The sequence below is a fragment of the Panthera pardus genome, unplaced genomic scaffold (assembly GCF_024362965.1).
Source record: "Panthera pardus isolate Hobbes unplaced genomic scaffold, ASM2436296v1 HiC_scaffold_10, whole genome shotgun sequence".
In the NCBI taxonomy this organism is placed as follows: Eukaryota; Metazoa; Chordata; class Mammalia; order Carnivora; family Felidae; genus Panthera; species Panthera pardus.
Window position 1 is genome coordinate 16792444 of NW_026526655.1, and position 14424 is coordinate 16806867.

Genomic DNA, 14424 nt, shown 5'->3' on the forward strand with positions numbered 1-14424 from the left:
GGGTTAAGAAAAAAATCTGAAGTCTGTCTTGTTTCTTTTTTTTTTTTTTTTTCCTGGAAGGATCATGGGATATAGTGACCAAGAAAAGATTGAGTGGCACCACAGACATTTTTCAGTGATTGTAATAAGAGAAAATGCTGGATTTGATTCTTAAGCATTATAGAAGTCTAGGTAGTCTCATAACTATTCCCGGCAGTATTCTTCACTGCCTACAGCTATTTCTTTCTTTCTGATTCCAGGGATAGCGGGGGATGAACAGGACCTATAATTTTTTCCCCTGACAATCTATCCTGCTATTAAAAAAAAATCTTGGGGTGACTGGGTGGCTCAGTCAGTTAAGCGTCCAGCTTTGGCTCAGGTGGTGATCTCACCGTTTGTGGGTTCCAGCCCCACATCAGGCTCTGTGCTGACAGGTTAGAGCCTGAAGCCTGCTTCGGATTCTGTGTCTCCCTCTCTCTGCCTCTCCTCCATTCATGCTCTCTCTCTCTCTCTCTCTGTCTCTCAAAAAGAAATAAACATTTAAAAAATTAAGAAAAAATATGCACCACTGCTCTCCGTGCCTCTGGCACACAGGTCAAGATTTGTTTGTGAAGTTGTTGGGGAATCAATCATCCACGATCTCATAAAAGCCACAGCATCAATTATCCTCTGGCCATAGAAGTTCGTGTACAGCCTCAAAGGAAGGGGGGGGGGGGCAATTCTCTTAGGTAGATGCTGACACTTTCCCCCTGGGTCATCCTTTTCGGTTTTTTTTGTTTGTTTGTTTGTTTGTTTCTGTTTTCTTTTGTTTGTGACATCTTTCATTGGCCTCCAGGGAAGCATCAGCGTCTTTAAATATCCCGAAGATTTGTTTGAGGTTGTTGATGTCACGATGATTTGTAGTCCTATTAAAGTGACATTTGCTGATGACATGATACGGGGCGATGCATCATTTCATCTCAGCGTGAAAACTCCCTGATCTTTTCATCACCGCCACACAGGTGATCGACTCCCCCGCGGCTCTAATGCGATCAGCCACACCGCTCCCGCGAGCATTTGCATAAGTGCTTCTCCGAGATGGACTGCGTTTCTAATCCAAAGGCACGTCAAGGAAAAAAAAAATAGCTGTCGCGGAATGATTTATTCTTTTATTGGCTAAATGAAGTTATTCAAATCCTGAAATCTGCTTTCCGTTCAGCATGAGAATTTCAAGCAGGCACACAGCACCTGGGTTCTGGGCCTGTATCTTAAACACACACGCGTGCGATGTAGAACTTCCACGGTATGGGATGCTCGTTTTCTCGTGCATTCAGCTGTTCTGCAGCGTAAGTTAAAAAAAAAAAAGGGGGGGGGGGGTGGGAGGCAATCGGTTAGCATGGAATAATTAAGGAAATTTTATCACCCTTCTCGGCGAGATCCTTGGGCGAGAGCCCACACACACACTATTTATACCCAGAGCCAGCCCAGTTGTAACTTTTTCTTTTCCTCCCTCAACCCATCGGAGAGAAAAACGTGCGGGAGGCAGCAAAGCGAACAAGCAACATGTACTTCTTTGAGACGCACATGACTCTGGGTAGCGTACTTGTCACAAAGGGAGACAAGGCCCTACAGCCGGGACGCTTGCTTCAGAGGTCATGACGCTCTCTGAAGTACAGAGTGGATTTCATATTCTCTCTTGAACAGCGTGGATGTAGAAGAATACAGGAAAAAAACATTAAGGAAAACAAAATGAATAAAAAATACTCTCACGTAAATTTTTAAGCGCCAAATACACTTGAAGAAATTGACTGTCTCTTGCCGAAGCGCGTTTACCTATTCTGAACTAGGCTCTAAAGCCATGTGCTGCGACTTCAAAGAATTCAAGAGTGAAAATATCAAAAGGGCAGTTTGCTCCTGTGCTGGTTTTTCTCTTTTTCTTTTTTTTTTCCCCTTAAATCCCAGGTGAAAATAGGAGGCTGCGGACACTTCACAAAACAGCCTGTTTTCCCGGCTGGTTTTACGGATTTGCGAGATTTGAATATTTTGGGCTAGTTCCAAGTTTCTGAATCCACCAGCGTTTGCCCATCAATATTTGAAACCTGTCCGTTCCTGACATTAAGTCTCCGTGATGACAGGCAGAAAACTGGATGTGAGACTGTAAAAATAAGGTCCACCTGGGTCAGCAAAAGCCCCACATCCAGCTTCTGGCCACGTGACTTGGCCCTGAAGATGAGCTCAGAGAAATCGGACCACATTTCAGTGGAGAAACAACCTAATTTTTTTTTTTTTTAAACGCCTGCCTGCCTCAAACTCTTCTTTTGAAGTGAGCCCTCATTTCCTTGAAAAATGCATCAACTTTAGACAGCAGAGTTCCCTTTTAAAGCCTAGAAAGTTTGCTCACTTAAAAATAATTGTGTGCCATAACCTCAGCCATTCACAGTGCATAAGTACAATCCAAATTTGTAATTTCTGGGACAAAATCTGTATGGAATTGTCATTACATATTTTTATTCCAAGTTTTAGTGATACTACATGATGGAAAAGAGGACTTTTGAAGTCGTAAGGCAATACAAATGCCACTTAGGTCTCTTATGTCGGCTTATAAATCTCTCACGTCTCTAAGTGTTACTAAGCTTGTCACTGTTTATTCGTAAATGCCCCCACTCTTTTGAATAAGAAAAGGAAAAACTCCATGAGACAAACGACACCGCAAAACTAATCACGGAACTGTTCTTATTGGTCAGAAGTAAGAGGGCGAAACATTACGTACGGTGCAAAGTTAATGAATGGCATGTTAAAAGTACAATGACATTGCAATAGAGATGTCTTTGCTATGATTTCTAATATTATTAAGGGCAAGTTTCTGCGTTTCGCCCTTTGGGGGTGAAAACCTTCTTTCCCTTCTTTCTGTTTTAGTCCAGGATTTCATGAGCCATATATTTTGTAAATACGCAATCTTGGTGGAGCATTTTCTCTGCACTGCTCCATGGATCTTACAGTCTGGGCAGATTGAGAAAACTGACCTTAATAATACTCTCTAAACAATGGCCCAATTCGGTTGATATTTTAGATGTTTGGAAAAAAAAAAAAAATCCCAGCAGCTAAGTTAGAATAGCTTTCCTTCTTTTCACCAAGCATATGATACCAATCCTCAAACACAAAACATGTCTTGTAAAACTTTACACTTGACAATCTGTTCTGGTTTAGTAGATGGTTGAGAGTATCTATGCCAGTCTTCATGGAGTGTGGTATTGTCTTGGGATCATCACCATTTTCATACTGGCATCTAAACAAATAACTTTAGATATTAGCAATTTAAATACTCCTTATATAAATGCTTCTTTTTCTGGTTGTGATTCCCAGTCCATCAAAGAGATAGTAATTTTCTCAAAGGTGCTCGTTTCATTTCCTCTAAATGATTTCTATTTACCCTACATGCGTTACATATTTTTTGCCATCACATACAAATAGTTTTGTTTCAACTAAGGGAAAACGAGGAAATACTATGGTTATCCCAGTCATAGGAACTACTCTTCTCATGGTGCTTTGTAGTTTACCAAAAATCCAATTTCACCCTCCCAACATCTCAGTGAGGAATGTTGCACCGCCCTGTTTTACAGATGTGTGCAAACAAACTTGTTCAAGGTCATCCATGAAAAGGGGACTCCTCAAAGTCTTCTGCTTTTTTCACACCCTGTTACCATGTTTGTTCAAGTAAACACACGAGTCTCATTTCAACCATCTAGAGAAAAATGTAAGTTTAGAATTATCCAGATGAATTTCCATTCTCCGTCGAAGATGTAGTTATGGGCATTTGAGACATAAAATTGGTATAGTTACTGCATGCCCCTCTCACCTTGCCCGGGTCCTTTTCCAACACAAAAATAATGCTCATTAATGACATCTAAAAGATCGCAATTGAGGTTTTGGAATCCTATTTGGTTTTTGTATTTCATTAAAAAGGCAGAATTTGAATTAAAGAGGTTGAACATATTAGCAGGGTGATGGCCCAGGATTCACTCTGATAAAAGGGAGCATTATCAAGATTCCTGGCCCCAGCCCAAAAAGCTTTCTCTGGTGCAAATTGCCTCATACTTCGACAGGGTGCCAACATTGTAACTGGGACATATTTCTTCTCTAACAAACACCAAAGCATCATATTTATGTGTTCTGAAGACAATAATTAAGCCATTAAATAGGAGGTTTCCAAATTGGACCGTGTTTGAAGGAAAGCATTAGGAAAGACCAGGAGAGGCCATTTTGTTTCTGAAGCATCACAAGCTATTTGGCCAACTCTACCTACTGGTCCGCCCTTACCCATCCCTCCTATGAGGGCTGATTTTGCCTGTAAAACGTTAAGGATAAGAAAGATCTGATCAATAGTTTCATATATTTACTCTTGTAGTCTCTCTGAGTAGACTTCATGGGTTTTTTATAAATCAGACTTCAAATTTGTGGACTTTAATCTGGGTTTAAGAGAATCTGGGATATTAGAAAACAAAACACTGCATATGTATTTCACTACCCTAGTGGACACTTAGCATTTGTTCAGTGATCAATCAAAGCAAAATGCCACCAGGGTCTCAGCAGTGCCTGTGGGTTTTTTACAGGGGCATTCATGTTTTCATACTGCATTATAGTTGTTGTGATACCTTGCCATACAATGTACATTTTGTCACTTCTCTGAAATCACAGTAGTTAGATCTGTTGCTGGATTTTGAGATTTAATAAGAAGGATGCACAATATTATTATGTCACAAATTTATTTTGTACATATTTTGATGACTGCATTTCAGTATAATTGGAATTTTTATCATCAATCCTAAATACATTTCATTTCATGCATTTGAAAACACTCTTCTGAGAAGGACCTCATGGTGTTTACCAGACTGTCGAAGAGGTCCATGGCACAAAAGAAAACATTTGATACTTTCGGGAAGGAGTCCACTGTTGAGATGGGCATTTATACCGGTTTAGATTCAATAAGTGTGTGCATATGTGTGTGTGTGCGTGTGCATGCGTGCTATTTTTTTTAGACTGTGTGCCAGGCACAAAGACATGAATTACCATACTGCTGTTGGCTTTACAAGAAGCATAGGCATCATATGAATATTTTGAATACATCTCAATTTCCATCTTTGCTTTATAGATGAGACTGTGGCACAAAGAAGCAAAAATGCACAAACAAATAAATATAAAACAAATGAATACTTTTGAAAAAAGAAGAAGTTAAATAAACTGCTGCTCAAGCAAGTGATTGATGGAGCCAGGCTTTGTACCTAGGAAGTTGAACTTCAGGGCTCTCAGGCAGAACCATTGGACTCTCCCGTTGGTCAGAGTGAAGAGAGATGTATGTGTGTGTGTGTGTGTGTGTGTGTGTGTGTGTGTGTGTTTGGGGGCGGGGGTTGTCATTTCTTCAGGTCATGATGCCTAGAGAAGGCTGGCATGATAGCAGCAGTCAGCTGGATAAAGAAGGGAAGTTGGCATTGCAGGGAAGGACAGTGACACTTGAAACAATCAGGAAGGTGGCAATTGATTTACTGCTAAATATTACCCAGTGTACAACCAAGCCAGAGAGTGGCAGAAGCTGAGACTAGATGATAGATGGGAACAGACAGCGGGCATGACAGTCAGTGCAAAGCTTTTTTTTTTTTCCTTGATGAGTATTTGTAGTTTTATTCCACGTATTTTTTTAGATGATCTGTGTGGTTCTGTAACTTCGTCCCCCAAGTTCTAGCTCATATGATATTATTATTTAGTGGCTATTAACCAGTTTGGTTGATTGGTTGGGGGGAGCATGAAGTCCATCGGTCAAAGTCCATAGTCATTGCCACAGTCATTCTTTTTTAGCTAACTTATTCCGTTTAATTCTTCACAAAGGGGTGTAAAAACATCCTCTGTCTTATTATCTTCTTGATCTTTTCTAAACTATAGAACTTAGTCCGGGGCACTGGTTCTCAGATTCAGTGTGCATCAGGGATCACCTGGACAGTTTGTTACATCGCAGGTTGATGGACTGCTGGTCACAGCCCCAGAATTTCAGGTTCTGTAGTAGGTACAGGGTGGGGCCAGAAAATTTTCATTTCCAGCAAATTCCCGGGTGACGCTGACGCTGTGAATCCACTAGCCTAGCTTGGGACCATGTTGGAACTGCTGATACCTTCTCTAAGCCAGCTCTGGTTTACCTACCTTGATGGGCTTCCGCAGGATGGCATAATGGGAAGAAATGGGTTGCGAAATCAGATAGGCGTTGGGTCATATTTGAAACCCAGTGTTTAGTAGCTATATCATCTTGGCAAACTGCTTTATCTCTTTTGCCTCAATTTTCTGAGCCTTAAAATGGGGATGAAATAGCTGTGTACCTAATAGTACCTAATATAGTACCTAATAGTCGTGTTCTGAGTAGCAAATAGTTGTTCTATGTATAAACACAGAACTATTACTAGTCAGTAGTGGCCAATATTATTGGGTGCTAACTGTGTGTTATGCCTATCCTCTCTGTCTTGTGTGTGATGGAACCGAGGCATGGGGAGGTTTAGGTCATTTGGGTATAAACTGAAGGACACATACCTGAAGGAACTTGGGCGATGTGTCTCCAAGGACACATTGGAGTTTGCCCTTGACACCTACTGTATACCACGTAGTGTTTTGGTTCTTGTCTCTTAACTTCCCTCCAAGCAAATGCTCTGGTCATGGGTTAATTATGTGCCTTCTTCCCATCCTTCCTTTCACGGTCCTTTCTGACAATGGTTAATGTCTTCTCCCTTAGCTCCTAATGTGTTTCCACTCCAGGCCAACAGTCACAGGGACCTGGCCCTCTTCATCCACGCCTGCTCAGACAATGCAGCTCATAATGACTCAATTCAGTTATGGTAATAGAATTCTAGTTTGGTTTTCCCCCTCTTTTTTTTTTTTTTTTTTTTGTAGAGCATTCTGTTTACAATTATGTGCACTCATATTATCTTGTAATTGTTTACCTTGCAATTTCAACCTTGTTTGACATTTCTTGGAGAAAGACAGTCACCTTCTTTTGGATTTCCGATTGTACCTAGAATAGGGCTGGATAAACAAGGGAGCTTACAGAGGAGAGATCTCATAGGCCCTCTCTACCACCTAGTGCTAGCCTACATCTCCATAACCCCAGTCAACATACAAAATTGGCTGACATCAGTTTAGGAATTATGTCACCATATCTAGGTGACAACCTTTTCATTTGACACTTTAGTTCAAGATGTCAAACTGATTCATAAAAGGGACTTACAGGGTTTCTGCCTAGAGCTTCATGTTTTGCTCAAGCAAGTAAACTCCTTCCAAAGGAGACAAAAACTAAAATCTGATTAAAGATTTCTGGAATAAACTGGATTCTTAAGGAGATACTTATCGGATACTAGGGTGTTGCAGGCTGAGGACTGAGTCCTTGCCAACTATTCTTACTAAGCACTTGCCTTGGGCCACTGGTGGTGGTAAGAATGCTTGCTGTATAGATCACTCATTTTATCATTACAAAAACACTGTGAGGGAGGTATTGTAATTCTTTTTTTATAGATAAGGAAACTGAGTCTTAAAAGAGAGGTTGAGTAACTAGCCTAAGGGTTTTTATTAGTAGGTGGAGGTGCCATCCAAACCCAATCTGTCTCCTGACAAATGCACCTGAACTTGACCACAATTCTACTTTTTCCTTCTCACCCGTTTCAAACCAACACGCAAACAATTGCTTCACTTCATGACGTAATTGTTCAAACAAGGTCATAACAAACAAGTATGTCTCCTTAGAATTGAATTTTTCTTTTCAGTTGCATGGTGGAACCATGAAGGCAGCTTAAAGAATATAAAATATAAAAAGTTTAATAATATAATGGAAATATTTTGGGCTTCTGTTTCAAGTGTGAAATTTGACCTAGTCTTAAAAATCCTTAAAAGTAGTTAGATGATGAGTTCACTATGAGTTCAGAAATCCTCTGCATTCATTTTAAATGTTCATTTTAAATGTTCATTTCATTGTTTCTGAATGCTTCATTCAGGGTTTGTTTTCCTTTTGAGTTATCTAGAAAATATTTGTGAATACTGAGGAACTAGTCTTGTGCGTGTGTGTGTATGTGTGTGTATGTATATATATATGTATACACATATGTATGTATATATATATATAATGTGTATATATATATATATACATATATATGTGTGTGTGTGTATATATATATATATATATATATATATATATATGTATGTATATATATATTCACCACTCTAGGAGGAATAAATCACAAAGAAGAGGAATACATTGCTCACAGCCACCTAATTAATGCAGCTGGGGAACCATGTTATTTGAAGTTTACTACACCTTCTTGTCACCTTTTCAAAACGTTGCTTGATGAATATAATCCCCCCTCAGAGATCCATAAACCTATTGATTAGGCATCTTAAATTGCACAAGACCACAACATAAGAATTTTCAACTGATTCACACCAACAGGCAATGGAGCCTAGCCATCCGTCTTGTCAAAATTGCCAAATGGCAAGACAATTTCCTAGATTTCTCTAACTTTAATGTAATTCGAATGCTCTAGAGCAGGATCATCCAAATACACTGGAGCATTTTGTGTAATTCATTTTGGTCAAATTCGGAATAAAATAGCTTTATCTTGGATTCTACCAGATTCAGGAATATATAGAACCATGGGAGCAACTTTAATGCCATCTCTCCGGTAACGGAGAAGCACGGCAAGAATGCCAGTTTTCAACTGTAGGGATGTGATAACGCACTTCTGTATAAGCAAAAAGACGGGTCAGATTTGGTCATAGCAAAGCTTTCCATGGGACTTGCTCTGTGCCAGGCTATCTTCTAGTCCTTATGTTAATTCATATAATGCGCATAATAACTTTACAAGGCGGACGCGAATATAATCTGCATTATACAGATGAGGAAACTGAGGCATTGGGTATGTAAGGAACTTACTCAGGGCCATATAGGTAAGTCCCAGGGAACTGAGATAGGAGCCCATACAGTTGGCTTTCCAGGTTACCTGTCTCTGACTAGAAGGCTTTACTCCTCCTCAATTTGAATGTCTTCAGCACAGAAATGATGCTGAGTTATTTTTAGCCAAGCTTGAGACATCCAGAAGTTTGCGGAAGCTTAAATTGAAATATCGTGCAGTGAAAGGATTTGCCAGCCCCTCTCTCATTAGACTTTTCAGGATGGAGACAACATCTCCCCTAGCACTTCATATGGGAAGTAAAACTTGACAATGAAGTAGAGAGAGTGGCTCCCATCAAGCCCTGCGTGAAAAGACTTCTTTCAAATTATGATAAAAACATACAATAAGCCAAGGATAGATTACATTATAAAAACGTACATCAAAGGAGCTTCGATCAAAGCTAGTGATAAAATATTCAGGAGTGGAAATTTGCAAAGGAGCCCAGGTTACCATTGATCAAAAAGGAAGAGTGGGGGGCGGGGTGGTGGCGCCTAAAGACAGGAAGAAAGCACCAGTTGTTTCCAAGAGTAAGTGAGAGATGCTTAGATTTCGATAGGCAAGGAAGGGTCTTCCGGCCACAGGAGGCGTTTGAGCACCATGCTCTTTTTTTTAGGGGAGTTTACAAAACAAACAAGATAAGTAAATGTTACCGGTGGGCACGTCTGTGTTGGGTGAATGGAGGCCTCAGTTCTGGGATTCCCCACGAAAGATTTATTTGAGGATCCACCCTCCAAGAAAACCAGCCAAAAGGAAGGTACCAAGCACAAAGCAATTTATGAAGGACAGTACACTCTCAAGGTGGAAAAGCCCAGAGGTAGCAACTCCCCTGAGGCTATGGGAGTCATTTCTTTTCTGTGAGTGTGTCTGGGGGTGGGTGGGGGGGGGTGGTGGTTAGATCTTAGACAGGGAGGTCGTCAATGGTGGCTACTTCTAACATTTGGGGGACTCCTCTCACAGGTTGAGAGGGGGAGTTTTTGACCCTCCATGGTTTGTACTGGAACCCTCATGGCAGCCTGCTGCCACAGGGCTGTGTTAAAACCTCAATGCAGATGTACCGTAATGAGTCTAGAGGTTACCCTGGGACTCGGGCGGAAGAGGGGAGTGCGTGTTCTGCAACTGTGGCTCTTAGCCTGCCAGCCCCTGGGACTTAGCAGCCGCAAGTCCAGGCTATTGAGGGGTACCGGAAGCCACAAAGTCGGGATGTTGTGCGCCCAGGCTTCTGACACGTAACCTATTTATTACTATCCTTGCCTCCCGCTCGTGTCTAACTAACTGCCTACTCTATCATGAACAAATGAAAAAACTTAGCTAAGGCAAACAAACAAATCAGAATGTCCAAGAACTAGCTGAAAAGCTAGGTAGATTTCATTTGAGGCTAGTAGGTGACCTAGACAACTGCCAGCTTTTCCAGGGTGAGGTAAGGAGTTAAGGAAACGCTGGCAGCCTTGGTGGGGTGGGAGAAGGGAGAGGCGTTTGTTTGTTTCTTTGTTGGCCAAATAAGCTAACAGACAAGATCCTTTGAAAGTACAGGATGGGCCGATCATTAACACCAGAAAGAACTCCCCACCAAGTTCTCCATATAAGAACGCCATACAAGGTTAGGGTGATCTGGCTGAGACATCTGTCACTGATCTCAGGGTTGATTAGACTGGCCTGACCCGTTCACCTGCTTCTTCAGGCACAGACTTCTTGAGGCTGCTCAAGGAAAGAATAACAGAAATTCATTTTTCAAGCAAGTTTCATAAGCTGCAGTCCTCCTTTGCCAGAACTTACAAACGTCTGTTCAAGAAATAGTTTCCAACCCCAAGGTAAGTAAGGTAAATGTCAAATAATAAAAACAAAGAATCGTTCTAGGAAAAGTTCTTCCTAGACGAGCCCAAGAATAATGTGGTTTTCAAGAGCAAACCCACTTCTGAAAGTCACGTGCCCCGTTTTGTGTGGGGGATAATAGTGTATGCATTTGCGAGGACCATGACAAAACGACCACAGGCTGAGCGGCTTTAACAGGAATTTATATGGTCTCAGTGCTGGAGGCTGGACGTCCAAGATCAAGGTGTTGGCAGTTGCCATTCTCTGCTTGGTTTGTCCCTTGCTGCCTCTTCACGTGCTCTTTTTCCTGTGTGCTTGGAAACCTTGGACATCTTCGTATGTCCAAATTTCTTCTTCTTTTTTAAAATTTTTAAAAAATTCTTATGTTTATTTATTTTTGAGAGACAGGGAGAGATACAGTGTGAACAGGGCAGGGGCAAAGAGAGAGAGGGAGACCCAGAATCTGAAGCAGGCTCCAGGCTCCGAGCTTTCAGCACAGAGCCTGACGCGGGGCTCGAACTCACAAATTGCAAGATCATGACCTGAGCTGAAGTCGGATGCTCAGCCGACTGAGCCACCCAGGCACCCCGCAAATTTCTTCTTATAAGGATAACCGGTCAGGTTAGATGAGGATCCACCCATATGATCCTATTTAACCTAATTACCTCTATTTTTCTTTAATTTTTAAAAAATTAAAAAAAATTAATGTGTATTTATTTTTTAGTTGAGGCAGAGAGTGCAAGTCAAGGAGGAGCAAAGGGAGAGGGAGACACAGAATCTGACGCAGTCTCCAGGCTCTGAGATGTCAGCACAGAGCCCAACGTGAGGCTGGAACCCATGATGGGAGATCATGGCCTGAGCCGAAGTTGGAGGCTTAACTGACTGAGCCACGCAGGCGCCCCTAATTTTTTTTTTTTAGTGTTTAATTTTTTTTTTTTAATTTTAGATAAAGAGAGACCATACAAGCAAGGGAGAGGGGATGAGGAAGACAGAGAATCTCAAGCAGGCTCCATGCTGAGTGACCCTGGGATCATGACCTGGGCTGAAATCGAGTCTGGAGGCTCAACTAAATGAGCCACACATACACCCTTTTAATTACTTCTTTAAAGCCCTTATTTGCAAATACATGAACATTCTGAGATATGCAATATGAGGGCTCCAACATATGAATTTTAAAGGACACAGTTCAGCCCATAACAGAGCTCACCACAAAAATATTAAGAACCATCGGGGCGCCTGGGTGGCTCAGTCGGTTAAGCGTCTGACTTCAGCTCAGGTCATGATCTCAAGGTTCTCGTGGGTTCGAGCCCTGCCTCAGGGTCTGTGCTGACAGATCAGAGCTGGAGGCTGCTTCAGATTCTGTGTCTCCCTCTCTCTCTGCCCCTTCCCTGCTCGTGCTCTGCCTCTCTCTGTCTCTCAGAAATAAATAAATGTAAGAAAATAAAAATATTAAGGACCACCGATTTGGAGTCAAAGTATCAGTTCCTTCTTTTGGTGTCTGTTCTATATTCAATAGTATTTTACTATGTTACTATGGATACCAATATTATATGGTATATAACATCATGCAGGTATTAGAGAAGTTCTATTATAGATAGAAATACTGACTTTCTTGTCACTGATATCAGCTGTCTGACATGCTGTCCAGATGCTCTCCATAGTCCTTTTGTTAAGCCCTCATTAATACTGCAAATATGTTATCGAGGACAGGGGTCCACAAACTTGTTGTGGAAAAGGCCAAATAATAGACATTTTAGGCTTTCCGGGCCATAAAGTGTCTGTCCCAAATATTCAACTTTGCCACTGTGGCATGAAAGCAGACACAGATGATTTATAAACAAGTGGGTATAGCTGTGTGCCAATAAAAACGTACTTATCATGACCGATTATTGAATTTCATGTATTTTTCACATACGGTTCTTCTTCTGATTTTTTTGACTATTGCAAAATGTAAAAAAACTAAAAAACAACAAACAAACAAACAAACAAACAAACCAAACTTCTCTCTTGGGCTGTAAAAAAAGCAGGCAGTGGACCACAGTTTGCTGATCCCAGTCTAGAGAGAAGAATCAGTCCTCAGGAACCATGCCTGTGATTTCAGAATTACTTCTGTGACCAAATTTATCACAAGAAACGTTTCATATATTGTCTCTCCTATATTGGCATGCACCGTATTATCGAGTAAGGCAGAATGTATCTTGTTCATCACGTGCAGATAATTTTCCTCCAAAACCATGTATGCTCTCCTTTTAAAAAAGTCATTAAACAATAATATAAAAAGATCTCTGGTTCTGATTTCCTATATGCCAAACGCCGATAGATGTTGTAGACACTGGAGCGAAAGGAGTGAACAAAACGGAAAAGCTTCCTGCCCGCATGAAGCCTGCATTTCTCATTTCTCTTCGACAGTTGTGAGAAGCGATTAAAACTTACTGAGCATCTACCTGGTACCAGAAACTCTTCTGTACAAAACATTCAACCCTATCATCGCTGAGATCAACAATCGGAATTGCACGTCAGATGCGGCTCTGCGCTGCCCAGGTCGCTGACTCAGATAATATGAAGACCCCTGGAGCTATGCTATGGGGGACCCGGCAAGTATTCGCTCCTTTTTATAAAAAAACAAATTTATTCTAAGTCACGTTGCCTTTTTTTTTTTTTTTTTTTTCATATAGTTGACATACAATGGCACATTAGTTTCAGGTGCACGACACAGTGGTTCAAAAAGTTTCTACACTATGCTGTGTTCACGACGAGTGTAGCTCCTTTCTGTCCCAATGCATCGTATTACAATATCATCAAAAGTCACTTTGCTCTTAAACGGCAGGATGAGGTACAGGCCTGTTTGCCTGCAAAGGTCATGTCTCTTCCCTTCCATAATTTTATCCTTTCAAGATAATGTTTCTCAACATTAAAAAAACAAAAACAACCTTTTGGTACACTGTTTTTTTGAGAATATAAAAACGTTTGAGGTCAAATGCGAGTCTAGTTTACTCAGGTCTCTTCCCCCCGAGGATTGTCTTACAGTACTGCTTTCAACATTAATTGGAGAATTTAACAAAATTTAATCAAACTTTTTTTTTCTAATATTATGTCTCCCTTAACTCTTTTCTCTTAGGCAAATGTCACGCCACACCTCTCTCCAGTTTTTCATCTCTTAACTTGCTTATTTGCTAGTTTGTCTCAGACTCTTGTGACCATACTTAATTAATGTCATGAGCCAGTGTGGGAAACCATACGTCAGATTTCCATACAACAAATAAACAAACAGGTAGGCAACTTGATGCTGAAGCTAGGGGAAATTTAGTTCTGCCAAGAAAAAGAAGATATCTGATTCTACATCTAGATCAGGTTGGAGGGCAACATGCTAAAATAAGGAAGAATGAGACGAGGGGTCTTAAGTTTTAACTCTATTTAGAGTGACAAACCTGTCCAAGTCCCCTCTCATGCTATAATTCTCTTCTGATTAGTGAAGTGATGTTTCCTTTAACCTTTAACACCGCATGGTTTTTCTCCTTTTGTGAGCCAAACAGATGTATCTCCAGGTGGAGAAATCTCAGTAAGGACCATACAGTGACCTGGCTGGAAATGGACTTAACTTTGATTATCTGGAGTAATGTTTGGATAGTAGGCAAATAGAATTTTAGAAAAATAGTTGCAGCATAATTTGAGTACCTCCAGG